Here is a 27970-nt window from a genome sequence, read left to right as displayed (position 1 = left end):
TTTACTTTTGCAGGAGGAGTCGTATCTTGGCAGTCGAAACTGCAGAAGTGTTTTGCCTTATCTACTACTAAGGCTGAGTATATTACAGCTACTGAAGCAGGAAAAGAGATGCTTTGGATGAGACGATTTCTCCAAGATTTGGGTTTGAAGCAAGATGAGTACGTAGTTCATTGTGACAGTCAAAGTGCATTAGACTTGAGCAAGAATGCCACATATCATTCACGCACGAAGCACATAGATGTGAGATACCATTGTGATGACCCAAAGATTGATTTAAAGATTGATTTTGATGATCACAAAACCTTGAAGTATAAATACTAATGTTTGTGTTGCAAGAAGAAAGATTATTTATTTTGCAAGGAACATAGCAAGTTGGAAGAATTCAAGAAGGCCTCCAAAGCTCTCAAGAAAAGTTAGAAGAAAGCCACACCTCATTGGCCCAAGATTCAAGTTCAAAGGCTTCAATTTAGAAGAGCAAGTTTTAAGAAAAAATTCAAAGGAAAGGCACTCGAGTCGACTCCTACAGTTCCGAGTCGACTCCAAGGAGCAACAGACAGCCGGACAGAAAGATTCATCTCAGAACCTGTCAACGAGTCGACTCCTGAAGAGCGCGAGTCGACTCCGATGCTTGCCGAGTCGACTCCTAAGGAAGCAAGAGTCGACTCCCAGAGAAATACAAGGCAGAAAAGTCAGAGAGCAGTTTTCGGGTCTGAGATTCAAGTCGACTCCAGTGGAACGCGAGTCGACTCCGATGGTTGGCAAGTCGACTCCAAAGAAAGTGAGAGTCGACTCTCAGAGGAACACAAGCAAAAAGTCAGAGAGCCAATTTCAGACACTGAGAGCTGAGTCGACTCCCGCAAAATCCGAGTCGACTCCGAGGCAGCGCAACCCCAAAGACAGAAGACTATTTTTTGGATACTGAGGGCCGAGTCGACTCCGAGACAGTTCGAGTCGACTCCGAGACAGCACGAGCCAAAAGACAGAAGCTCGGGAGTTCGGACTCTGAGCACCGAGTCGACTCCCAGAATTTTCGAGTCGACTCGAGTAAGCAAAGTTGAAAAATGCATCCATGGATTCCTTGGGATGAGCCGACTCCAAAAGTGCAAGGTCAGCTCCAGATTTTGGCGAGTCGACTCCGGGTTAAGTCGAGTCGACTCCCAGTCGAGAAGACCACTTTAATTCAAATCTGGAACAGTTGCCGAGCCGACTCCAGAAAAGCATGAGTCGACTCCTGCTACAGCCGAGTCGACTCCAGATCGCGCGAGTCGACTCCGATCCCAACGGAAACTTTGTCAGGAGTTGCAGACTGTGCATAACGGCTCTATTTTTCTCTCTAACGGCTAGATTTCTGGTTCCACGACATGTAAAGCTATAAAATCAAGAGGAGAGCTAGGGAAGACGGTATGGAAGTGGGAGAGAACATTTAGGAAAAAGATTCCAAAGAGATTACATGGAAAATCTCCCATAAGCACAAAAGGGCCATTCAAAGTAAAATAGAGAGAAGAAGAGCATCCAAGTGAATCCCAAAGCTTCCTCTCCATCCGTGTGCTGCCTCGGTGATCTTCTACTTTGGGCAAAATCAGAAGAGGGTCAAGTAAAGAAGAAGCCGAGTTCCTCCATCTACAAATTTGTTTGAGGGCTTCTTTCCTTTACTTTACTTGTTTATATTTGCTATATTCGCTTATTTGAGAAGCTTGTACTTGATTTAAACTCTTGCTCTAAATATCTTGTAACTTGATTCAATCAAGGGATTGAATCAAGGGGTTAAGGTTTGTTGGTGAGCCAAAGGAAAAAACCAACGTTGTAAGGTTGTGGTTGGTGAGCCTTTGGGAAAACCAACTGGGTTGATTGTGAACCCGGAAAACAATCGTTGTAAGGTTGTGGTTGGTGAGCCTTTGGAAAAACCAACTGGGTTGGATTGTGAGCCCGTGAAAACAATCGGGTGGTTCTAGTCGGTGAGCCTGGGAAAACCGACCGAGTTCGTTGTGACCTCGTAAAACAACAAGTTGGGTTGTGAGCTTGTAAAACAACCGGCTGTAATCTGTAGGATTATAGTGAAATTTCCAAGAGGTCTTGGGGAGTGGATGTAGGTGCTGGGGTGCACCGAACCACTATATGTTTGTTGTGTTTGTGATGCTTTTTGTCATTGTCTATCTTGCTCACTTACTTACCTAGATAAATTGCATGCTTAACTCTTATCCGTGCATCCTTTAGTTGCAAGCATATTAAATTTACTTAATCAAGTCTCATTCGATAAATCAACCTATTGCTAAGTTTAAATTCCACTGTGCAACTATACAACTTAGCATAATTAATTTAAAAGTGTTAGAAGTAGCTTAAAAGTTTTATAAGACCCAATTCACCCCCTCTCTTGGGTTGTATCTACTGGGCAACAAGTGGTATCAGAGCAGGTGCTCTATAGTTTCTTGCCTTGTGTTTTTGACCTAACCGTCAAAGAGCCAAAGATCATGACAACTCAAATAGATAGTTTTCTAGGAGAGGGACAATTAATTGATAGACCTCCACTATTTAATGGGATAAACTATACACATTGGAAAGCACGCATGCGCATTTTTATACAATCACTTGATTATAATTTATGGAGCATTATAGTCAATGGAACACACACAAACACTAGTCATAATGAGAAAATGGTTCAACAAAATTCAAAAGCCATGAACCTATTATATTGTGCATTAGATAGGAATGAGTTTAATTGCATATCTTCTTGCAAGACTGCTAAAGAAATATGGAATATGCTTGAAGATAAATATGAATGCACTAACAAATCTAAAACATCATGTGTAGAAGAAGAGCAGTATCATATTGCAAATTCATGTTTCATGGCACATGAGGTACATGCTGAAACTGAAAGCAATTTTACATTTGATGAACTTCACGATGCCTTTTCTGATTTGTATTTAGAATATAAGAAACTTGTTTGTAAGAACAAAAACTTGAAGAATGAAAATCAAATTCTAATAGATGAAAAACTGAAACTAACTAGTAAAACTGAAATCTTAATTAAAGAAAATCAAGAACTAAATCAGAAAAACCAACTTCTCACTGAAAGCCATGATAAACTTAAGAAAAATAATGAATTGCTTTCAGAAGATAACAAAAGATTAACTAAAGAAGTTGACAAATTAAAACCTGTTGTTGAAAGATTTACTTTGAGCTCTGAAAAGTTGAATCTAATGATAAATAATCAAAGAGCTGAATTTGATAATATTGGATTGGGATGTCAACCTTGGTACACCCAAAAATCTTTCAAGAATATATTTGTTAAAACAGTTTCTAATCATTTTAAAATAGATTCTTATAATGCTGATAAACAGGAACAAAGGTTATGCAAAATCTCTTCTGTTCCTAAATCTGTACATTACAAATTTGATAAACCTAAAAGGCAAAAACAGAAAACTGAAGGATTATCTATCACTCATGTTAAATCCATATTTGTTAAATTTAATAAGAAGATGCAGAAATACACTTCTTGTAGTCCAAAAATCTGCAAGCCTATGGACAAAATAGCTATTAAGAAAATATGGGTTCCAAAAGGAACAATAATAGCTAACCTGCAAGGACCCAAAAGAGCTTGGGTTCCTAAGTTAAAAATCTAAATATTTTCTGCAGGTGTGTCTAGCACTCAAGGCTCCAACAAAAGATGTTAAATTGGACATTGGGTGCTCTAGACATATATTAAAGAATAAAACTTAAATGTAATCAAGAAAAATAATTAAAATAGAAGAAATAACTTCAAATTTCTCCATCTTTCTATATTATACTTTACTTATTGTTGGATAAGTTGCTAGATGATTAATCAATTTTTTAAGAATAACTCTATGAATTCTCTATATGCTTGATTGAGAGCTTTTATCCATGGCATTATTGTTTATTGATCATAGATATGAAAATGTGTACTTGGTATGCCTTTGAATATTGCACTATAAATACCAAGATTAAAGAAACCATCTTTGGCATATAATATCAACTCATGCGAGTATGGATTTAATTTCAAAAGACTTTGGCATTGGCTTACTTAGAGTATCTTCTGAAAGGTCAAAGTTTGCTATGCATGTTAACTAAGAAAACAAACAAGAATCAATTTCTAAATCTAAAGATGTTGTTTCCATCACTGAGTTTTCAAAAGCTTACATTGGATTTGTTCTTGGCAAATAAAACTGAAGTATTTTCTGTATTTGCTAAATCCTGTAAAAGTGTTTCAAATGAAAAAGGTTTCCAAACTGTGAAGAGTATCATGACACAGTGTTGAAAACCAAAATCCTGATAAAGTTTATACAGAAATTAATTATTTCAGCACCAAGGACACCTTAAGTAAAATAGGGTTCATAGAATTCTTGAAGAAATGAAAAAGACAATTGTGTATGATAGTCATCTACTTAAATAATTTTTAAAAGCTATCATCACTGCTTGTCATACATATGATTTCTATTAGATCTATTTTTGATGAAAACTCCTTTTGATCTTCTGAAAAATGGAAAATGAACCATTGCATATCTTTCATATTTTTCAGTAGCTTATGATATGCTTGATATGGTCTTTTGAAAATAATGCCAAATCTGATAAAGATATTTCTATCCTTGGATATCATTCATCAAGCAATGCGTATAGAATATTCAATGAAAAGATTCTAGTTGAAGAAATATCAATTCAGTTTATTCTTTATGAGACTAATGATTTATTATCAAAATACTAAAATCAAATTATATATGTATATGGTTAATCTTTTACATATAACAATCTGAAAACTTGTTAATAATCAGAACCAAATTGAGTTTTTCAGAAATGCACTTAATGAAGAAAAATTGATAACTACTAAAAGACTAAATCAAGAAAAGATGAAATAAATCTTGATGAAATTCTTGCATGATTAGAAGTAAAGATCGCCATTATCATTTGATTACTTTATGAGTTTTATATTCTGTCAAATGAATGTGTAGAATGCACTTCTATGTGATTATTTCAGATCTATGTAAAATAACCACCTTATTTGAAAACATTCATTACAAATATGATAAAGCAATTTGTGATTTGGAACAAGCATCAAAAGCATGATAGAATAATTATTTTATCATATACCTAATAGACCAGATTGTGTGATCATTATGTGCCCTTGTGCAAGACTTCAATCTAACTTTAATGAATCATATTTTATTGATAACAAATAAATCATAATCTGAATTTTGATAGAAACAACCATTTAAGATAAGTTGATTAAAACTTAGCTAACATGTCTTATTGATAATTATCTTAAGCAAATAGAATCTAAGCTAAATTGATTCTGAAAATAAAAAATTGATTTGACCTTGATAAATCTTTCTATTGCCTCACATGCTTGTCCTTGAACCATCTTGGTTAATGAAACTATCTCTTTAGTTCAAGTGATATGTGCTTGCTTATATTTAGGCAATCTCTTGAGTAAAGTGACTCAACATGCAACTATTGTCATATCTTATATTGAGTCATCTAGTCAAAAAAATATGTTGGATGAATGTTTTGTATCTTGAAGAAACTAATGACTTTCTTTCAAGAAAGAAAAGGAGTTTGTTAATAATGCATGATCCTTGAGCAAGAAAATGAGAGATCTCAACTTGAAGGATATCTCCATGTAAGATACAATAAACATTTACATGCAAACAAGAGAGAGGACCTTCTTCAGCCAAAAGTTCATACATAAAAAATCTAGTAGGTATTTGACTGAAGAATGCAGAATGAATTGGTAATTCTAGATACTTCTCTCATAAATTAATTGAGCAAAGTCAATAACTTAAATCTTATTATGGCATGATTAAAGTCTTTAATTATAAATTTTTGATATCATGTCTATATATATATATTGATTGACTTATACTTTTAGAAATTGTTTCATGGTTTGCCCAAACTAAAATATATCTTTGCCTATGTCATAACCATGAAATACACAAGTTTATGCTTAAAATTTTGATTTAAAATAACTCGTGAGAAATTATGAATCCTTGAGCACAATGAAAATGTTGTTTGCATGATATACATCTATATGATACATAAGATTATTTCTTTATTCTACTCTTTCATGTAAATTACTTGAGAATAACAAAAAGAGAGAGAGATAAAGAAAAGAAAATGGATATTATTCAAGAGATGTAAAATCTAAGCAAAGGCAAATACTTCAATCTTAAGAAAAAGAAAAACAAGCATAATATATTCGGCACATTTGGAAGGGATAAAATTCGTAATTAATTACACTTAAACAGGGAGAGTTTGAAGTGAACTTTATAAATTTTCTATATTGCTCATCATAGGGATGGTGCCAATGGGGAGGCTAGTGGTAGTACCCGGCACTATTTGACCCAACTATTCGGTGTAGGGTATATTAGGGACGGCACAAGAGGGAGGCTAGTGGTAGTACCTCGTGCCCCTTCCAACTCCACCGGATAGGGAGCAAATAGAGTATAGAGCATAAGAAAGTAAAAAAAAATGAAAGATAAAATAAATGATAGTATATAAGAAGAATCAAGTCATTTTTTTTATCACTTGAAAACACACTTTAAGGATGAAATCAATGCAAGATTATATTTAAATAGGGGGAGTTTATTTAAAAAGAATTGATTTTGATCCTTAACATGCTTGTTCTTAGTATTTTTATGCATGACTTAACACATAATATATTTTGCATGTGGCATGATGTTTTGAATTATGAGTTCTCAATATTTTGTAATGCCCCATGCTTGGATAAGTTGATTGAAATAGGTCTTAACTTGGAATATGTCTTAACTTTGCTCACAAGTCTTTGCTTCACCCTTGCCTCAAACTAACTTGTGTTCCAATGCTTGAATGTTTAAAATACTACATAAAGTTTTTTTTAAGTAATATTAAAAAGAAATTTCAGTTTTATCATTCACGATTAACTTTGAAAGTTAAATAGATTTACAAAAAGAAGAAGAGAAGGATATTTCTATTTAGGCAAAATGAATTGATCTTGATCTATCTTTCTACTTGCCTAACTTGGATACATAATATCCTAATACTTGTTAAAATATCCTCCATTTTGTATCGAAACTCAACATTAAATACAAAGATTCTGAAAGTGCTCTAATGTTATTGAAATATGTGTCTTCAATCATAATGATTTAAGATGAGCTACAATGTGGAAGATACATATCTCAAATTATGACTTTGAAAGTCTCTATTGAAAATCTTTTGAATCTGATTTTATATAAAAGCTTAAACTCAATATGATTGCTAAATAAAATCTTAATGTAAGAAAAACAGAATTAATTTACTTAAAATCTTGATGCCTTGGTTGATTGCTCCGATACGCATCCGAAACATATCATTACTTATCTTTAGAGTGTACCAATATTGGTCTAAATGATGTGTCTTTCAATGATCTTAATTGCAAACAAATATTTTTAAATATATGATTTTATTTTGATATTAAAAAGATTTATTGTGCTTCATGTATACATTGCTGAAAAACTATAATTAAGAAATTGAGTTCTATAAATATATATACTTCAATGATCATCTATATGTTTTTCTCTCCTACATTATTAAAGACTTCCATCAATATATATATATATATATATATATATATATATATATATATATATATATATTATTAAGAGAGTGAATGATCTTAAGTCTAGAAACATTTCAGCTCACTCAAATGATTCTTAAAAGAAAGAAAATGTAAATGCTTTTAAAAGAATTTGAGCTTCAAATGAATCATTTTCTGATTAATATTTCAGTACATTTTCTCAAAGATTAAGAGGAAGCATAACTTGTTCTTGAAAGATTAAAAAGAGTGATTGCTATAAATTTTGAATAATTCTAGATCACTCTACATTCTTGATATCATAAAGTTTCAGTTTTATTCACGTTTATCATTAAAATCTGAAATTCAACAAAAGAAAAGAATGATTAAAGAAGAATGCATCTTTTGAGGGGGAGCTTTAGATATTCAGTATCTTATCCTATAGTTACTTTAATGCATACCTTGAATTTTATGGATTGATTTTGATGAACCTCCTTATATTGCAAGACTTGCTTTAACTATATAATAAGTTTATACCTTGAGATGAGTTCTATAAAGGTTGTCTTATCTCAAACCTTGAGTCTTATGAAAATAAGCTGAAACTTGTAGAAAATATATTTTTTTTTGAGATTGACAATTTTACTGAACATTATCTTCAAATTCTAAACACTTAAATGGAATGATCAATTGAGGGGGAGAAAGAAAATCTTAGAAGGAGAGATCTTATGGAACTTAATCGCATAAATCTATAACTAAAGGAGAGAGAAAGCATACTAAATGAAAAGTGATCCTAATGCTCTCCAATATGTATCATCTGAAATTTAATCTGAAAATCTTTATGATACACCTTGAGGCTTGTTATTTGGTTAATATATCTTATGCATAAATCATGAACCAAATTGCAATTCAAATAGTTGATCTTAAGAGCCTCTAACTTAATGAAAAAGGGGAGAATAACATGTTGAATTTTTTTTTTTTTTGAGTATCTCTTAGAAAATCTATTTTGAAATTCACTAATGAGTCCAAATTGGCTTGCTCTTTAGAACTTAAATTGTGTGCCAATTCATATTTTTTATGTATCAAATTGTGCTTATTTTCTAAAAGAACAAAAGAAAGTCTTTAAAAGAGCTCTGAGATGAATCATAAATTGCATGAATTCATATTTTGGTATTCGTGCCCCAATGCTCTTATTATCATAAAAGAACCTTGAAGTCATTAAGAATTAATGATCCAACATGATGATATGTCTTTCAAATATATAAGTTTTGATCTTTTATTCTGAAAATCAATTAAATTGCTCTCATGTTGATAAAATACTTAATAGATTGGGCAAAAGGTCTTAAATGAACAAGCTTTCATACTTATTAAAGAGAGGTTAGATTTCCACTCATGTGTTTCCTTGAATATCATTTGTGGTACTTCTTGTATTAACCTAAGGAAGATTCCACCTATACTTGATTAGAAAACTATCTGTGGTATCAAACTAGAAAACTTCTTGAAATCACATTCGATGTGTTCTGCTCTGAAATTATCTTAATTAGCTCTGATCTATGCTCATTAATCTGATTCTAATATTATTGCATTGAGTTTTATGATTCATATCCTTGCAATAATTTGACATGCAAATCAGAGTACAATAAGAAAAAGAAATATTTGAGTATTCTTATCTTTGTGCTTAATATTTCACTATCTTTTTGATGTTGTCAAAAAGGGGGAGAAATATCTAAGTATATGCTCATAATGCTTTGTGTTTTGCATTGAACACCAACTCAGCTTAAATTGAAATATGTTGATTGTGTTAAGCTGATTAAATCTAAAGCATTATCATGAAGTATGTTTTTAAATATATATGTTTTCTACTTCATGCAACTTAGCTATGTATTACTTCTAGAACACAATATATTTTATATTGCATATACTCCAAGTTTTGTCATCATCAAAAAGGGGGAGACTGATGACCCAAAGATTGATTTAAAGATTGATTTTGATGATCACAAAACCTTGAAGTATAAATACTAATGTTTGTGTTGCAAGAAGAAAGATTATTTATTTTGTAAGGAACATAGCAAGTTGGAAGAATTCAAGAAGGCCTCCAAAGCTCTCAAGAAAAGTTAGAAGAAAGCCACACCTCATTGGCCCAAGATTCAAGTTCAAAGGCTTCAATTTAGAAGAGCAAGTTTTAAGAAAAAATTCAAAGGAAAGGCACTCGAGTCGACTCCTACAGTTCCGAGTCGACTCCAAGGAGCAACAGACAGCCGGACAGAAAGATTCATCTCAGAACCTGTCAACGAGTCGACTCCTGAAGAGCGCGAGTCGACTCCGATGCTTGCCGAGTCGACTCCTAAGGAAGCAAGAGTCGACTCCCAGAGAAATACAAGGCAGAAAAGTCAGAGAGCAGTTTTCGGGTCTGAGATTCGAGTCGACTCCAGTGGAACGCGAGTCGACTCCGATGGCTGGCAAGTCGACTCCAAAGAAAGTGAGAGTCGACTCTCAGAGGAACACAAGCAAAAAGTCAGAGAGCCAATTTCAGACACTGAGAGCCGAGTCGACTCCCGCAAAATCCGAGTCGACTCCGAGGCAGCGCAACCCCAAAGACAGAAGACTATTTTTTGGATATTGAGGGCCGAGTCGACTCCGAGACAGTTCGAGTCGACTCCGAGACAGCACGAGCCAAAAGACAGAAGCTCGGGAGTTCGGACTCTGAGCACCGAGTCGACTCCCAGAATTTCCGAGTCGACTCGAGTAAGCAAAGTTGAAAAATGCATCCATGGATTCCTTGGGATGAGCCGACTCCAAAAGTGCAAGGTCAGCTCCAGATTTTGGCGAGTCGACTCCGGGTTAAGTCGAGTCAACTCCCAGTCGAGAAGACCACTTTAATTCAAATCTGGAACAGTTGCCGAGCCGACTCCAGAAAAGCATGAGTCGACTCCTGCTACAGCCGAGTCGACTCCAGATCGCGCGAGTCGACTCCGATCCCAACGGAAACTTTGTCAGGAGTTGCAGACTGTGCACAACGGCTCTATTTTTCTCTCTAACGGCTAGATTTCTGGTTCCACGACATGTAAAGCTATAAAATCAAGAGGAGAGCTAGGGAAGACGGTATGGAAGTGGGAGAGAACATTTAGGAAAAAGATTCCAAAGAGATTACACGAAAAATCTCCCATAAGCACAAAAGGGCCATTCAAAGTAAAATAGAGAGAAGAAGAGCATCCAAGTGAATCCCAAAGCTTCCTCTCCATCCGTGTGCTGCCTCGGTGATCTTCTACTTTGGGCAAAATCAGAAGAGGGTCAAGTAAAGAAGAAGCCGAGTTCCTCCATCTACAAATTTGTTTGAGGGCTTCTTCCCTTTACTTTACTTGTTTATATTTGCTATATTCGCTTATTTGAGAAGCTTGTACTTGATTTAAACTCTTGCTCTAAATATCTTGTAACTTGATTCAATCAAGGGATTGAATCAAGGGGTTAAGGTTTGTTGGTGAGCCAAAGAAAAAAACCAACGTTGTAAGGTTGTGGTTGGTGAGCCTTTGGGAAAACCAACTGGGTTGATTGTGAACCCGGAAAACAATCGTTGTAAGGTTGTGGTTGGTAAAGCCTTTGGGAAAACCAACTGGGTTGGATTGTGAGCCCGTGAAAACAATCGGGTGGTTCTAGTCGGTGAGCCTGGGAAAACCGACCGAGTTCGTTGTGACCTCGTAAAACAACAAGTTGGGTTGTGAGCTTGTAAAACAACCGGCTGTAATCTGTAGGATTATAGTGAAATTTCCAAGAGGTCTTGGGGAGTGGATGTAGGTGCTGGGGTGCACCGAACCACTATATGTTTGTTGTGTTTGTGATGCTTTTTGTCATTGTCTATCTTGCTCACTTACTTACCTAGATAAATTGCATGCTTAACTCTTATCCGCGCATCCTTTAGTTGCAAGCATATTAAATTTACTTAATCAAGTCTCATTCGATAAATCAACCTATTGCTAAGTTTAAATTCCACTGTGCAACTATGCAACTTAGCATAATTAATTGAAAAGTGTTAGAAGTAGCTTAAAAGTTTTATAAGACCCAATTCACCCTCCCTCTTGGGTTGTATCTACTGGGCAATACATTGCCTATGCCAGGCAGTTGCAGAGCAGTTAGTACTGTTACAGAAGATTCACACTAATAAGAATCCAGCTGACATGATGATGAAAGTTGTAACCAGAAAGAAGCTGAAACTTTGTGCCCGATTGGCCGGCATGGATTTTAATTAGCAAGTTAAAGTATAGTCTTCTCCCTCTGTAGGCTGGAGGGGGAGATTGTAAGTGGGTCCAACCCACTTTGGGAGACCTAGAAAGCCCACTAGGGCATCTCCTTTTGTTTTTTTGGCAGAATCACACGGGAGTGCCGTGAAGGAAAAGAATACGCATGAAGAGAAAACAAAAGGGAGGCTTGCGGCCGATGAAAAAAAAAAGACTCAAAAACAGAGGCTGCAGGTGGAAAAAAAGAAGAGGGAGCAACGGTAGAGAAAGCAAAAGAAAGGAGAGCGCGAGCAGAAAATCTAAAGTTTTGCACGCACCGTACAGAAGAAGAAACATGCTCTTTTTCTTGTTCCTTTTTTTTGGTGTGGTTTTTCACACAGAGATTTAACAAATTAGGTTTTTATCTAAGAATTGTCTTGGATGCTGTAGAGAGTTGTAGTATTCATTATTAGGGATCTCATTATATTTTTGGGTTCATCACATTGTGCTGGTTTGGGTGAGCTTATTGTTACTCTTAGAAAGGTGATATTGGTGTTTTTTCAATTTATTGATAACTCAAGTTTTGGGCATAAACTTGAGTATTGTAAACTCTATATTTATTATAGTGGATTGATTTTGGATTTGCTCCGTGATTTTTTTCCTCTGCTTTGGAGGGTTTTTTAATGTAAATATGGTATGTTTTTTTTCTGTTCTTTAGGTGTTTGATATATTGCCTATGTAAATATTGCTTCTAATTGGTTTTGATTTTGGCTTAGTTTATTCTGTAATATCTCTGTTTTGGCTACAATAGTGGGTTCCTGTGTTTCTCTGTTTGCGGCGGCTCCCAAGGAAAGAGGAAAAGCCCCCGTGCACTACGCCACTGCCGAAAGCCCCGCCGACGTCATCCAGGACCCGATTCGTGTAGGGCTCGTGTGACGTCTCCGGCGTTCCCATACAGCCCAGACCCTAAGACATCTTCTTCCTTGTGTTCAGCGGATCCTGAGAGTCAGAAAGGGAAAAAACTCCTGAGACAAAACCGACGAAGACCACGCCTATGTCCGTCTGCATCTGCGTTGCCGCTTGCAGCGTCCAGATCTCGTGGAGGAGGACAACTACATGAGTGTTTCCCCACGTCCATGCAACTTTGCCCACTTTTGATCAAGGAGCGTGAGATAAGATGATAGGGGTTTCTTCTGCGAAATTCGATGTGATAAAGTTCGATGGAACTAGAAATTTTGGGCTATAGCAGATGAGGATGACGGATCTAATAGTACTGTAGAGTATGGTGAAAGCCCTGTATGGAAAGAAACCAGATGGCATGGGTGATGCAGAGTGGAAGAAATTGGAGGCTAAGGCTGTTTCAAATATATGGCTTTGTCTGGCTGATGACGTGATGTATCATGTCATAGACGAGGAATCTCCGGCGGCAATTTAGTCAAAATTGGAAAGTCAGTATATATCAAAGTCGTTGATAAACAAGCTTTATCTTAAGTAAAAATTGTACGATCTTAAGATGGCAGAGGGTGCTAATTTAATCTAACATATCAACATGTTAAACCAGAGTATCAGGGATCTGCAGCATGTTGATGTGAAATTCGAAGACGAAGACAAAGCGTTGATGCTATTGCATTTTTTACCCGCTTCTCCTACGTACAAAAATTTAGTTACAACTTTAACATGAGGAAAGGAGACCCTAGAGTTAGAGGACGTCATTGGAGCTTTATTAGGTTTTCATCGGAGGAAGAAAACCAATGTTTAATTGGGGGCATGATGATGAAATTTATGATATTAAAATAGTTGCACCTGACCCGTCTAACTGAAGTGAAATTTTTGAGGCGACAAGAGGTAAGTAATATGTGAGAAACTAGTTTCAGCACCGCACCACCGGTGATTAAAATGGTGGTATTTGGACACCATACTAGCAGTGATAATAGTGGTGTTTGGCACTTTGTGCGACCCATGCCACTGGGTTACGTGGCCATAGCCCGATTTTTGATTGCTGAGTTCTGTTTTTGGCATTTCTTCTGAAAACTATAGTATGTTTCAAAAAAAAATATGCATTATTCGAGAAATGATTTATTTTCCAGCCAATGCCTTGTGCTTTTAACTAAATTATTTGGCATGATTTGACCTTACTTTGGAGTATTATGTTTCTTACTGAACTAGTATAACTTATTATTATGTTTTCTCTATTTTTTCAGATCCGCATGTATATTGCTTGGGACTTAGTGAGTGCGCTAGATCTTGTAGAGACCCACGTTTGAGTTGGGCCGGCCTCTGAGCAAGGGCGGCCCAACTCGTGAAAATGGGGGAGGGAGTCTCCCGATCGTAACGCTCTCCCTTCCCTATTTTCGGAAAGTTTTCCCCCTCCTCACGAATCCACCGGGAAGGAGGATCTTAGGGTGATAAAAACCCTAGCAATCGGGCCGAGACCTCCTCCTCTCCCTAGGGCATCAGCCGAGAGGCTTCCACGCACACAAAAAAAAGAGAGAGAAAGAGATTGGGTTTCTACCGCGGGGAGGATTGGAGCTTTCGCCGTCGAGTCGGTCGGGGGGAGCTCGCCGAAGGCAGGGTGAGCATCTTCTCCTTCATCTTTGGCTATTATTTCCTTGGAAGTGAGGCCGGGAAGCCGCTGGGTTGATGGAGAAGCCGATGCCTTATTCCGCCTTCTCCTCTCTCGTTCCGGCCGGCCGTTGCCGGGCGTGGCACCGCCGGCACCACCACACAGGCCGACGACCAGGGAGCGTCGCCGGCCGTGGGCCGCCTACTGCCGAGCGCTCGAAGAAAGAGAGAGAGAGAGAGAGAGAGAGAGAGAGAGCCAACCCTTTCTTCTTTGATATTTTGTTGACGGGAGGAAGAAAGAGAGAGAGAAAGAACAATTCTTTGTTTTTCTTTCTCTCTAATTGCTCTCTTTTATTGCTTTGTTTTTTTTCTCTTGTTTAATATAGGGAAATCATGGACTGATGGTTAATCCTGGGGTGTTAGATACTGGTGGACCCTTAAGAGGATCCATCGGGAGTCTTGGGTTTTTATATGTCTTGGATAATTTTTAATGATAACTTGGTTTTGTAGGAGAACAATCTATTGGACGAGAGGATGCTGAGCAGAGTCCTGCGCATTCCGGTTCGTAGATCGCCGTGAGGGCGGGTGATTAGTTGTTTGAGTTTTTTTATAAAGGGTAAGAATCCTTGTACGCCAATCCTACATGATATAGATATTTTTGCACTATATATGTTTGATATGCTATGATCCAGACAAAGCAAAATAGTTTTATATTAAATTATATTTTGATCGTGTTAGCTTGTGATTGGTATTATGATGGATGCATGTATGTGTATAACCTATACCTGCATAATTGCATTTATGGATGTGGTGGTATGGACTAATCATGTTATATTGATTGCCTTATCACGGGCCGGAAACGTGACCATGGTTAGTCTAGGCCGAAAATAAAGTGGAAAAGGGAATGGATGTGTGTTTGTGAATTGATTAAATGAACAGGGACTTTGGGCTTATCTCGTTATTATTGATTGCCCCATCACAGGCTGGAAATGTGATATTATCGATTGCCCCGTCACAGGCTGGAAATATGATACTATTGATTGCCCCGTCACAGGCTGAAAATTGTGACACTATCGATTGCCCCATCACAGGCCGGAAATGTGATACTATCGATTGCCCCATCACGGGCCGGAAACGTGACCGGGATGTAGCCCAAAGTCGGAAAGATAATTGATCCGGATCGAGTTAACATAGAATGGAAAGAAAAAGTATTGAAAACAGTCATAATGATTTATAAGCTATTATATACTATATCATTCTTGTGTGGCTGGACTTTCATTGATGTTGGATGTACATAATTATATTGATTATTTGAGTCTTTTGGAAACTGTTTATGATTTCATGAAATGTGCATCGATTTGTCATGGTTCTCAAATTCATATTATTATTGTGTTGGTATGGATGTGTAGAGATTCTTACTGGGCTGTAAAGCTCACCCCCTCTTCTTCTTTTCGTTTTCTCTTTTTAGAGTTGCAGGATGCATAAACATGGATGGGTTGGGCGCGGGGCGCGAGTATCAAAGTCATTAGCTAGTTAGTCAATTTATCTTTCTTTGATGTCGATGTCGATGAACATTTAAAGATCTTGTAATTGAATCAAATTGATTATCTGGACATGTTGAATTTGTCAATTTGAATTAATTAATTAGTTGTGGATTTATTGGATTTTTGTTTATCTTAGGTCTTGCATGATCTTTAGGGCACTGCTCTAGGGCTCATGCGGCCGGTCACGTACCGGACCCGGGTGCTGGGATCGGGGCATGACAGAGTGGTATTAGAGCTTAAGGTTTAGGTTCAGGCGAGTGTGAGTGGGAGAAAAATATCTGATGACTTATTAAAGTACCCTCTAGATACATTTTCTTTACAATCTTAAAATGTTAAAAGTAACTTGTGTAGGTTGATATGGCACGAGGAAGTGGATGTGGGCGTAATAGGAGGCCGACTCACTTTGCTGATGGCTCTGCTGCTTGGACGCCCTCCGAACAACAAGTAGGTGCTCCACCCTCGCCGGCCAGGAGTATGCACCCGCAGGAACACCACGTCAACCCTATTGGTAGTGCTCTGGAAATGGGAACCCCAGAAACTCCAAGGATAGGAACCTCGGGTGAGCCTGGAATTCAGCCTAATGAACCACTGAGTGCTTCTCAGATGATGCAAACAATGATGCAACAACAAGCTACTTTCCGTTCAGACATGATGAGAATGATGGAGATGCAACAACGCTTCATGGAACAACAGCAATAATTTATGCAGCAACAGTTACAACATCAGCAGCAGCAGATGACTCCTCAGTATGTACAGGGGGCTACAAGTCGGCAAGAGCATCATGTTAGTTTGGCAGAATTCAAAAAGTTTGCACCTTCAGCTTCTAAAGGCACTTCTGACCCTTTAGAGGCCGAGACTTGGCTGAATGAAATGGAAAAGGTTTTCAACGCTCTGAGATGCCCTGATGAGGATAGGGTTACTTTTGCTACATTTATGCTGCTGGGAGAAGCGGATATTTGGTGGAATGTGAAAAGAGAAAAGATGGGACAGAATGCTACATCTTTGACTTGGGAAGGATTTAAGGAGCTTTTCCGTGACAAGTATATTCCCCCAAACGTGAGACGGTAGAAATTTCGAGAGTTTACCTAGTTAGAGCAGGGGAATATGACGGTCGGAGAGTATGCTGTAAAGTTTGAAGAACTGGCCAGGTATGCCCCATGACAGGTGGAGAATGAAAGAGAACGAGCTGAGAAGTTTGAAAGTGAACTTAGAGCCCGAATCAGACAACAGGTGTCTACCTTCGAGCTTTCTTCCTATAAGGATGTGGTTAACAAAGCTGTGGTAGTTGAAAGGGGCTTAAATGACACTCAAGAAGAGAGGGAAAGAATTTTGAAAAAAGGAACAAACAAGCTGAGCTACAAAATAAGCATGGCAGAAATACTGAATCCAAGCCCAAGAAACAAACTACTGTGAATGATAAAACTCAGCACAAGGATACTGTAAAATGCTATAGATGTGGCGGCCCCCACTATCGAAGAGACTGTCACTGGTTTAATGGGAATTGTTTTTCATGTGGCCAACAAGGCCATGGGGCAAACACTTGTCCTAATCACAGAGAGCAACAAACTTGACAGGCATCTCAGCCTATTCAGGGAGCTCCAACCAACCAAGCAACTCAGAATGAACAACAATGAGGAGGACAGCAGAGGCCTAGAACTCAGGGGTAAGTCTATGCTTTTACACAACACGATGCTGACGCCTCTAACACCGTGGTGACAGGTACAATTGAAAACTCATCCATGAATGTCTATATTTTGATTGATCCTGGAGCTACTCATTCTTTTGTATCTGTTGATTTTGTCGGAAGAAATAGTACATTAATTTCTTTGCCACTAGAGACTGAATTGTGTGTCTCCATCCCTAATGGAGATGTAATCTTAGTTAACTCTATCTGCAAAGATTGTATCTTGAATATTGAAGGCAGAAAAATGAAAGTAGATTTACTAGTCCTAGAGATGAAGGATTTTGACATGATCCTTGGGATGGACTGGTTGGCAGCATATCATGCCACTATTGACTGCTTCGAGAAAATAGTAAAATTTCAAATTTCTGGTCAGCCAGATAGTGCTTTCGAAAAATTGTTCTCCCAAGTGCAGGAGAATCGCACAAGTAGTATAACTCGAAAGTCCGAGGTCGATTCCTCAGGGAACGATCTATGGGTTATTAGCTTAATTTTAGATTAATTGATTCAATAAACTTGTGGATTAAGATGATGGTTCGCAAATAGAAAGTAAACCAGTCAATAGAGAATCAAAGTTTGGATAGATTAAGATGGTGTAGGGATCCTGTAAATCCCGGCCCATTTGGAAACTTGGGAGGAGAATGGCGGTGGAGATCGACAACTGTTGAGGCGGTTATAACCGCCTGACAGCCACGATCACCACCACTTCTCCCTCCCCGCCGAGCCTATAAGAACCCAGATACTCAGGGATGCTTCATCCCTTACCTCTCACTCTCCCTACTCCTCACCCTCTTCCTTCTGTGTAAGAAGCCGGATCGAGTACAGTGGCGCCGGAGGAGGAGGGAGCTCGTCCCCGCACTGCGTCGTCGGAGCAGATGCATCAGCTCACCGAAAAAGCCCCACAGCTCCTTTCCGGAGCTAGGTGAGTCTTCTGATCACTCTATCCCTCTCATTTCATATTCCGATCTATCCGGATGAGTGATCAAAACAAAAGAGAAATAAAGAAATGAAAAGAAGGAAGAAGAAGAAGAGGAGGATAGAAAGGGAGAAGAGCTTACCGGATGTCCTCGGTCGCGAATCCGGCACGATGAGCTCGGCTGCAGCCGTCGACGGCCGGAGGCTCTTACTCCCCTCTTCCGATCGTGGGGAGATCGTCTACAACTCTTCTTTGGCTGCGGTGAGTTCGATCGCAGCCATAGCCACAGTGGTGGGTTTCTCCCCCACTGTAGTGAGAACGAAGGAGCCGCCGGCTCCGACTGCAGGCTCCGCTGGCCTTCGGCCAGAGCTGTGGTGGGCCAGAGGCCCCTTCTTCTCAAGGGGGTTGGTTCCGACCCCCAAAGAACAGAGAGGGGGCCGGCCGCTGCGGGCGCGGCCACGGGTTCGGCCGTGGGCGCCGCTGGTCGCGACAGACCTCTTCCGTGAGGGGGAGCCGCCCTCCTCCCTTCTGAAGTGAAGAAGGATGAAGAAGAAAGGGGGAATCGACTGCTCCAGACTGAGCCGCGAGTGATGTTGGCCGGCCGCTGGCACCCACGACCTCGGACCGTCTCCCTCCCGAGCGCCCCTTCCGAGCTCGCTTCCTAGTTTCATGGGAGAAGAGGAGAAGAGGAGGAGATCGGGAAGGGAGGAAGAAAGAAGGAGAAGAAAAGAAGAAAAGAAAGAAGAGGGAGGAAGATTCGGGAAGGGAGAAGAGAAGAAAAAGAAAGAAAAGGGAAAAGAAAAAAAAAAAAAAGAAAAAAATAAATAAAAAAATGGTTGTGGGCCGAAAGGGGCCTGATTCCGAAATGGGCCTGATTCCGGAGTGGGCTTCAAATAAACTTGGCTTTAGAAGCCTGAAGCCGGGTTGGGCCCTGATTCAAGCCTAGAGTTCTTAAAACTAAAACTAACTGGGCTTGAAGAGCTCAAATTTTATTATAGGGACTAAATCGAATATAGTTTGAGACTAGGCTCCCTTTTAGATTAATTATAAATTAACTAATTGTGTTTCTGGGCCTGAATACAAATGGGCCCAGTAATTGAATCAGGCCACGGGCCTGATCCAGAAACCAATTAAACTTTGGGCCTGAATGCAAATGGGCCCTGATCTGAACCAGAGAACAATTGGGTCAAACCCGAACCAGAAGGTGAACCAGACCTGAATCAGGAATTTAATCAAATCCGAACCAGGAAGTAGATTAGACCAGAACCAGAAATTGAATTGGGCCATGGGCCTGAACCAGAAATTAAATTGGGCTATGGACCCGAAAATGAAATTGAGTCCTATGGATGGGTTGTAAATGACTTTAAGATTATAAATAAATAGAAATTAAATATGTCAGTGACATGTAATTTAATGATCTTGCTAGGTATTGAAGAATTGGCATTTGATGGGCAAATTATGTAAGTAACTTGTCTTAATCTTATTATGGATCATGTATCACGTTTTATAAGATGAAAAAGTATTATTTATGCAATTGGAATTATGTATAAGAATTGTGAAAAAAGTACCTAATATAATCTTATATTTTATCAAATACTTGTGATTACTTGATTATGAAATTGTATATGATTATTTATGTCTTCACAAAATTAAGATCAAGCATGTGTTAGCAAATGATTACATGATTTTGGATACATAGCATCCATCATTATTATTATTATTATATTATGTACACATGATTATGATGTTATAGAAAGATGCATAGAAAAAAATAAAGTTTTTAGCATGATCATGAATTTTATTCAGCATGATGCCATTATTCACTTTCCAATGTATCGATGAGAAAAGATTTATGAAAAGCATGATATGTTTTAAAGAACTCTCAGATTGCTATGTACGACCCCCGCCAGTGGGTAACAGTAACTAGGCATACGACCCCAGCCAGTGGGTAAAAATAACTCGGCTTTACGACCCCCGCCAGTGGGTAATAGTAACTGGAAGATAGACCCTGCAGTGGTAAAGGCCTTGCCGTGGGAATAAGAGCGGCCATAGCTACACTACCATCTGAGAGTATGAATTTCAAAGTATAGAATAATGGCAAAAGTTTTATGATGCATAATCATATTTATGAAGTTGCATGAATGGACATGCATAGTTTTATGACTGGTTGGATTATTTGAAATGTTTACTTTATTACAAGCACAGATTTCAAAGCATGAATTATAACAGCACATATTTTAAAGCATGATTAATGATGAGTACGGATTTCAAAGCAAGAATAATGATAAGTACGGATTTCAAAGCAGTGAATAAAGACAAAAGGTTTACATCTGGTTTGATTATAGAAAATGCTTTCTTTATTACAATCGTTAGTTTCTTAAAATAATGCATTAGTATGAAAAATATTATGCTTGATCTGTTAAGATTATGCATTGTTACTTACTGAGCTTTATAGCTCATATCCATTTATTTATGTTCTTACAGATGAATAGGAGATGCTAGGAACAAGGAGCGTGACAAGCCTCAGGGTTATGGGAATAATAAAATATTAAATGATGATTTTGTTTTTAGAAGCTATGTATGGATTTTAATACCTGAACATTTAATGACTTTCATGAATATATTTGTTTAGTAATTGAAGTTTTAAAGAGGCTGCGTGTTATTGTATGCTTAACTTGGCAATAGCACGGCCGTGTCATGATCCGAATTTGGGGCGTGACATTTAGTGGTATCAGAGCAATAGGTTTAACCATGATTTAAAACTTTAAAATTAATCATGGGAATGGGTAGCTAAGTCAGCTTTCACATAATTGGAATAATAATAATAATAATAAAATAAATTAAAAAGGAAAATAAAATAATAATATTGGTTTATATTGTCTTAGGTGACAATGAGCAACAAAAAGAAGGAATGTAGGGCTAATACAAGCCATTCTAGGGACGTGATTGTGACAGAAAAACTATCAAAGCGTAGGTTAAGATCATTATGAATTGTGATTGGAAAACTGCTAGAGCTTAAGTTATGATCACATGGGATTGTGACAAAATTAGAATCAAAGAATAAGTTTAAGATCACTAGGGTTTGCAACAGAAATGTATCATAGCTTAAGGTTATGATCACTTGGGACATGACAAAAGTAGTAAAAATTACATTCAGCTTAAGTGAAAGATCACTAAGCATTTTAAGTACCGGGTTTGGTATTCGATAAATACGAAAGTACTGGATAAGATGTTTTGATCATGATGAGAGATGTTTGACCTAAGATAAGTGTAGGAAGGTTAACTATGACATAGCGGTTATACTATGTTCGGATAGTGTATAAATGACTCGAAAGTTTAAAATTGATATAAATTTGGATGTGATTATTAGAGTGTGATTTGTACATGGTCATAGAATTGGAATGAGTCAAGAAGGATTTTATTTTAATATAGTATTATAAAGGATTGTTCTTCAAGGTTAAATCCGTATGTGGATTATAATTGGTTTTGGCATACTTGGATATTGCAAATAGTTGTATTCTATTGGTGGATTAAATTCTTAAGTGCATATTGATTGGGGAATTCTAGTTATTTGAATTTCCATGTTGGATTGGGCTATTAGATCTTTTTCATAATTATTGGACACTTTTGGATGTGTTAGTTTAATCTCAAGTTTAAGTTTATGATTTGACAAGGGATCTTTATTATTGAGTGGAGACTTTGATTTTGGAGATACTTATTGAAATTGAAATGCTTGCTAACTGGGCTCGTAGCCAAAGTGTGGATTAGCTATGTTGGGAGTCCTCTCGGTGGACATTTTAGGTTATGATTAATTGGATTTTGACCAAAATTTAGTGAGAGAGAATTGATCATGGAATATTATCATAGAATGTAATTATTTGTTTATTAGTTAATCATTTTGTGGCAAGTTAGGATCTCTTCATAAGAAATTGTTTAAGTTTTAAGCTATGAAAGATTTTTATGATACCTAATTAAAATACTCTTCGAGGTTTGAACATGTTTGGGGAGTATGAATGAAACTCTTATGTTGAAAAAAAAAAAAAAAAAATCTGGTTATAAGAGTTTGATTTGGAATCATCCAGTTGAATTGATAAGAGAATTAAGATTCAATACATTTTGGGAATTACAGTAACGAGCCCATATGATGATTTTGAATGGAACAATTGACTTGAGAGTTAATCTAGATTAGATGTATTCAAGAATCAGATATTCTTTCTTTTAGGCTTTACTTGGAAAATTGAAAATATGAAACTCTTTAGTTCATAATACAAGTAGTATTTTGATCAAAAGTTATTAGTGAATCCAAAGATTTTAGTGTTTTGAATCAGAGTGCGCAGCAGAAACATAGTAGAATGTTGGATAAAAGACTAAGTAACTTCATTTGTTTAAAAATTAAAGTATGTAAAATTTCGAGGACGAAATTTCTTTTAAGGGGGGGAGAATGTAAATCCCGGCCCATTTGGAAACTTGGGAGGAGAATGGCGGTGGAGATCGACAACTGTTGAGGCGGTTATAACCGCCTGACAGCCACGATCACCACCACTTCTCCCTCCCCGCCGAGCCTATAAGAACCCAGATACTCAGGGATGCTTCATCCCTTACCTCTCACTCTCCCTACTCCTCACCCTCTTCCTTCTGTGTAAGAAGCCGGATCGAGTACAGTGGCGCCGGAGGAGGAGGGAGCTCGTCCCCGCACTGCGTCGTCGGAGCAGATGCATCAGCTCACCGGAAAAGCCCCACAGCTCCTTCCCGGAGCTAGGTGAGTCTTCTGATCACTCTATCCCTCTCATTTCATATTCCGATCTATCCGGATGAGTAATCAAAACAAAAGAGAAATAAAGAAATGAAAAGAAGGAAGAAGAAGAAGAGGAGGATAGAAAGGGAGAAGAGCTTACCGGATGTCCTCGGTCGCGAATCCGGCACGATGAGCTCGGCTGCAGCCGTCGACGGCCGGAGGCTCTTACTCCCCTCTTCCGATCGCGGGGAGATCGTCTACAACTCTTCTTTGGCTGCGGTGAGTTCGATCGCAGCCATAGCCACAGTGGTGGGTTTCTCCCCCACTGTAGTGAGAACGAAGGAGCCGCCGGCTCCGACTGCAGGCTCCGCTGGCCTTCGGCCGGAGCTGTGGTGGGCCGGAGGCCCCTTCTTCTCAAGGGGGTTGGTTCCGACCCCCAAAGAACAGAGAGGGGGCCGGCCGCTGCGGGCGCGGCCACGGGTTCGGCCGTGGGCGCCGCTGGTCGCGACAGACCTCTTCCGTGAGGGGGAGCCGCCCTCCTCCCTTCTGAAGTGAAGAAGGATGAAGAAGAAAGGGGGAATCGACTGCTCCAGACTGAGCCGCGAGTGATGTTGGCCGGCCGCTGGCACCCACGACCTCGGACCGTCTCCCTCCCGAGCGCCCCTTCCGAGCTCGCTTCCTAGTTTCATGGGAGAAGAGGAGAAGAGGAGGAGATCGGGAAGGGAGGAAGAAAGAAGGAGAAGAAAAGAAGAAAAGAAAGAAGAGGGAGGAAGATTCGGGAAGGGAGAAGAGAAGAAAAAGAAAGAAAAGGGAAAAGAAAAGAAAAAAAAAGAAAAAAATAAATAAAAAAATGGTTGTGGGCCGAAAGGGGCCTGATTCCGAAATGGGCCTGATTCCGGAGTGGGCTTCAAATAAACTTGGCTTTAGAAGCCTGAAGCCGGGTTGGGCCCTGATTCAAGCCTAGAGTTCTTAAAACTAAAACTAACTGGGCTTGAAGAGCTCAAATTTTATTATAGGGACTAAATCGAATATAGTTTGAGACTAGGCTCCCTTTTAGATTAATTATAAATTAACTAATTGTGTTTCTGGGCCTGAATACAAATGGGCCCAGTAATTGAATCAGGCCACGGGCCTGATCCAGAAACCAATTAAACTTTGGGCCTGAATGCAAATGGGCCCTGATCTGAACCAGAGAGCAATTGGGTCAAACCCGAACCAGAAGGTGAACCAGACCTGAATCAGGAATTTAATCAAATCCGAACCAGGAAGTAGATTAGACCAGAACCAGAAATTGAATTGGGCCATGGGCCTGAACCAGAAATTAAATTGGGCTATGGACCCGAAAATGAAATTGAGTCCTATGGATGGGTTGTAAATGACTTTAAGATTATAAATAAATAGAAATTAAATATGCCAGTGACATGTAATTTAATGATCTTGCTAGGTATTGAAGAATTGGCATTTGATGGGCAAATTATGTAAGTAACTTGTCTTAATCTTATTATGGATCATGTATCACGTTTTATAAGATGAAAAAGTATTATTTATGCAATTGGAATTATGTATAAGAATTGTGGAAAAAGTACCTAATATAATCTTATATTTTATCAAATACTTGTGATTACTTGATTATGAAATTGTATATGATTATTTATGTCTTCACAAAATTAAGATCAAGCATGTGTTAGCAAATGATTACATGATTTTGGATACATAGCATCCATCATTATTATTATTATTATATTATGTACACATGATTATGATGTTATAGAAAGATGCATAGAAAAAAATAAAGTTTTTAGCATGATCATGAATTTTATTCAGCATGATGCCATTATTCACTTTCCAATGTATCGATGAGAAAAGATTTATGAAAAGCATGATATGTTTTAAAGAACTCTCAGATTGCTATGTACGACCCCCGCCAGTGGGTAACAGTAACTAGGCATACGACCCCAGCCAGTGGGTAAAAATAACTCGGCTTTACGACCCCCGCCAGTGGGTAATAGTAACTGGAAGATAGACCCTGCAGTGGTAAAGGCCTTGCCATGGGAATAAGAGCGGCCATAGCTACACTACCATCTGAGAGTATGAATTTCAAAGTATAGAATAATGGCAAAAGTTTTATGATGCATAATCATATTTATGAAGTTGCATGAATGGACATGCATAGTTTTATGACTGGTTGGATTATTTGAAATGTTTACTTTATTACAAGCACAGATTTCAAAGCATGAATAATAACAGCACATATTTTAAAGCATGATTAATGATGAGTACGGATTTCAAAGCAAGAATAATGATAAGTACGGATTTCAAAGCAGTGAATAAAGACAAAAGGTTTACATCTGGTTTGATTATAGAAAATGCTTTCTTTATTACAATCGTTAGTTTCTTAAAATAATGCATTAGTATGAAAAATATTATGCTTGATCTGTTAAGATTATGCATTGTTACTTACTGAGCTTTATAGCTCATATCCATTTATTTATGTTCTTACAGATGAATAGGAGATGCTAGGAACAAGGAGCGTGACAAGCCTCAGGGTTATGGGAATAATAAAATATTAAATGATGATTTTGTTTTTAGAAGCTATGTATGGATTTTAATACCTGAACATTTAATGACTTTCATGAATATATTTGTTTAGTAATTGAAGTTTTAAAGAGGCTGCGTGTTATTGTATGCTTAACTTGGCAATAGCACGGCCGTGTCATGATCCGAATTTGGGGCGTGACAGATCCAGAATCTCCTTTAATAATATCAAGTTCATGCGATAAATTCTATGATTCTTTTGTTTTCTTTTAAAAATTATAAGCAAATAAAATTTAATTATTGAGTATGTTCTTGATAACATGAATTCTCTTTTTAAGCATTCAACGTGCCTTAGAACGTCTATGATGAATCAAATAATTGAGGAAAACATGTATCAATAAGCATAAATCATAAAAGAATTTTCAACATATAAGAATCATAACATAATCAAAAGATAGATCGTATAAAAAAAAGGATTAGAATTTACATCATGAACTTGGTACACCAAAGGATCTTCCTTCACCCATCACCAGGGACTTTAGCTCATCATCTTCCTCTCTCTCATTCTCACTTTTTTTTTTAATAACAGAAACAGGGCATCCCCTATTTCTCTCTACACTTTTTTTTTCTTTCCACTGCAGCAGCCCAGCTCCACTCTTCCTTCCACCCACCCCCCCCCTCCGTTTCTTCACCCGAATGAATGCTATATAGATGGCGTTTGATCCCTCCTGAGCGCACACGGTGGAGATGGGCGGATGGAGGGGGATCTCGAACGTTGATCGCGGGCGGATCCGGCGCTGATCGATGGCTCACTTCACGGGATGCTGGGAACTTGTGAGATGAACGGGATGATCCGGGAAGAAGTTGGGCGGTGGATCCGGAAGCAAGGGAGCTGATCACGGCCGCTGGGTGGTCGCCGAGATGCTCATGAATGGCTGGAACGGAGGAAGAAGCAGCCGCTGATCTCGGTTTGCTGGATGGCTGCAGGCGGGATCAGCGGGATGGGCGTGGGAGAAGAGCGGGATGCTGGGGGCTTCACGGGTGGCTCGCAGGAGGATAGGCTGCACACGGTCGCTGTGAAGGAGGAGGGCGTTGAAGGATGAGGAGCTGAGCTGGGATTGGCTTGGACCATGGACGAGGCGGTGATCGCATGGACGGCTGCTGGAGCATGGGAGCGAAGGCTGGCTTGATTCGCGGAGAGGATTGGGCGCGGAAGGATGAGGAGCTGAGCTGGGATTGGCTTGGACTGTGGACGAGGCGGTGAGATGCGTGGGAGGACGAGGACCGGATGCCGTGGATGAAGCAGACGCTGGGACTGGGAGGTTGAGAACGCGGTCAAGACGGGAAGGTAGCTGATCACCGGTGCGGATGGAATCAGGATGCTAGGAGGATTGGGTGCGGGAGATCAGATCACAGATCCTGGCTCACGGACGACTGGAAGCTTGGGTTGCATTGCGGAATTTGGGGGGTTGCATTGCGGAATTTGGGGAGTCGCTTGGGTGCGTGGAAAAAGAGTCATAGACTCTGTTCTGCAGTTGGGAGGATGCATCCTTTTTAGATGAATTTATATAAAATAATATTAAAAATTATAATAAGTGTTAAGGATAAAATATTAATCATTCAAATGTTAACATCTATTATTTATCATTATTTTGCTAGCATTAGGCTAAGTTAATTGGTACTTAGATCGCACTTTGTGCTCTCATCACCAGAGTTTACTTTTAGTGGCAACAGAGTGTTACCTCCGCCAAAAGTAATCTCAGCCATACAGGCCAAGCGACTCCTTCAGAAAAGTGATGAAGGATTCTTAGCCATGGTAGTGGGCACCCAGCTGGAAGAACTCAAACTAGAAGACATTCCTATTGTGAGGAAATTTCCAGATGTCTTTCCAGAGGATTTGCCAGGATTACCTCCTGATAGAGAGGTTGAATTCTCCATTGATTTGATTCCTGGCACTGGACCGAATTCTAAGGCCCATACCGAATGGCTCCAGCTGAATTAAAAGTGCTAAGGAATAACTACAGGAGCTGTTGGACAAAGGTTTCGTTAGGCCTAGTGTTTCTCTTGGGGTGCTCCTGTACTATTTGTGAAAAAGAAAGATGGCACTTTTCGGCTTTGCATAGATTATCGAGAAATAAATGGAGTAATGGTGCGGAACAAATACCCTTTACGAGAATTGATGATTTGCTCGACCAGCTGCAAGGGGCACAAATCTTCTCAAAACTTGATCTACGCTCCGGATATCACCAGTT

The 27970-nt window shown here is 38.7% G+C and overlaps 3 long non-coding RNA genes across 3 annotated transcripts in view; 1 reads left to right on the top strand and 2 right to left on the bottom strand.

The window, feature by feature from the left end:
- Positions 1–19191, bottom strand: part of LOC120106220 — a 31028-nt gene extending 11837 nt beyond the window's left edge. Inside the window, exon 1 of the long non-coding RNA XR_005508415.1 lies at positions 18591–19191. This is a non-coding gene — a long non-coding RNA (uncharacterized LOC120106220). The remainder of the gene's footprint in view (positions 1–18590) is intronic.
- On the top strand, positions 15411–21815 carry LOC120106222. Its single transcript, XR_005508417.1, has 3 exons — positions 15411–18454; positions 19875–19908; positions 20933–21815. It is a non-coding gene; the product is annotated as an uncharacterized LOC120106222 (long non-coding RNA).
- Positions 21816–22068: 253 nt separating this feature from the next.
- On the bottom strand, positions 22069–23944 carry LOC120106221. Its single transcript, XR_005508416.1, has 2 exons — positions 23344–23944; positions 22069–23251 (listed from the first exon to the last, which is right to left on the bottom strand). It is a non-coding gene; the product is annotated as an uncharacterized LOC120106221 (long non-coding RNA).
- Between the last annotated feature and the right edge of the window lie 4026 nt (positions 23945–27970).

Source organism: Phoenix dactylifera, unplaced genomic scaffold (genome assembly GCF_009389715.1).
Source record: "Phoenix dactylifera cultivar Barhee BC4 unplaced genomic scaffold, palm_55x_up_171113_PBpolish2nd_filt_p 000492F, whole genome shotgun sequence".
Taxonomy (NCBI): domain Eukaryota; kingdom Viridiplantae; phylum Streptophyta; class Magnoliopsida; order Arecales; family Arecaceae; genus Phoenix; species Phoenix dactylifera.
Note: the sequence above shows the minus strand (reverse complement) of the source record. Positions and strands in the feature narration are given on the sequence as shown.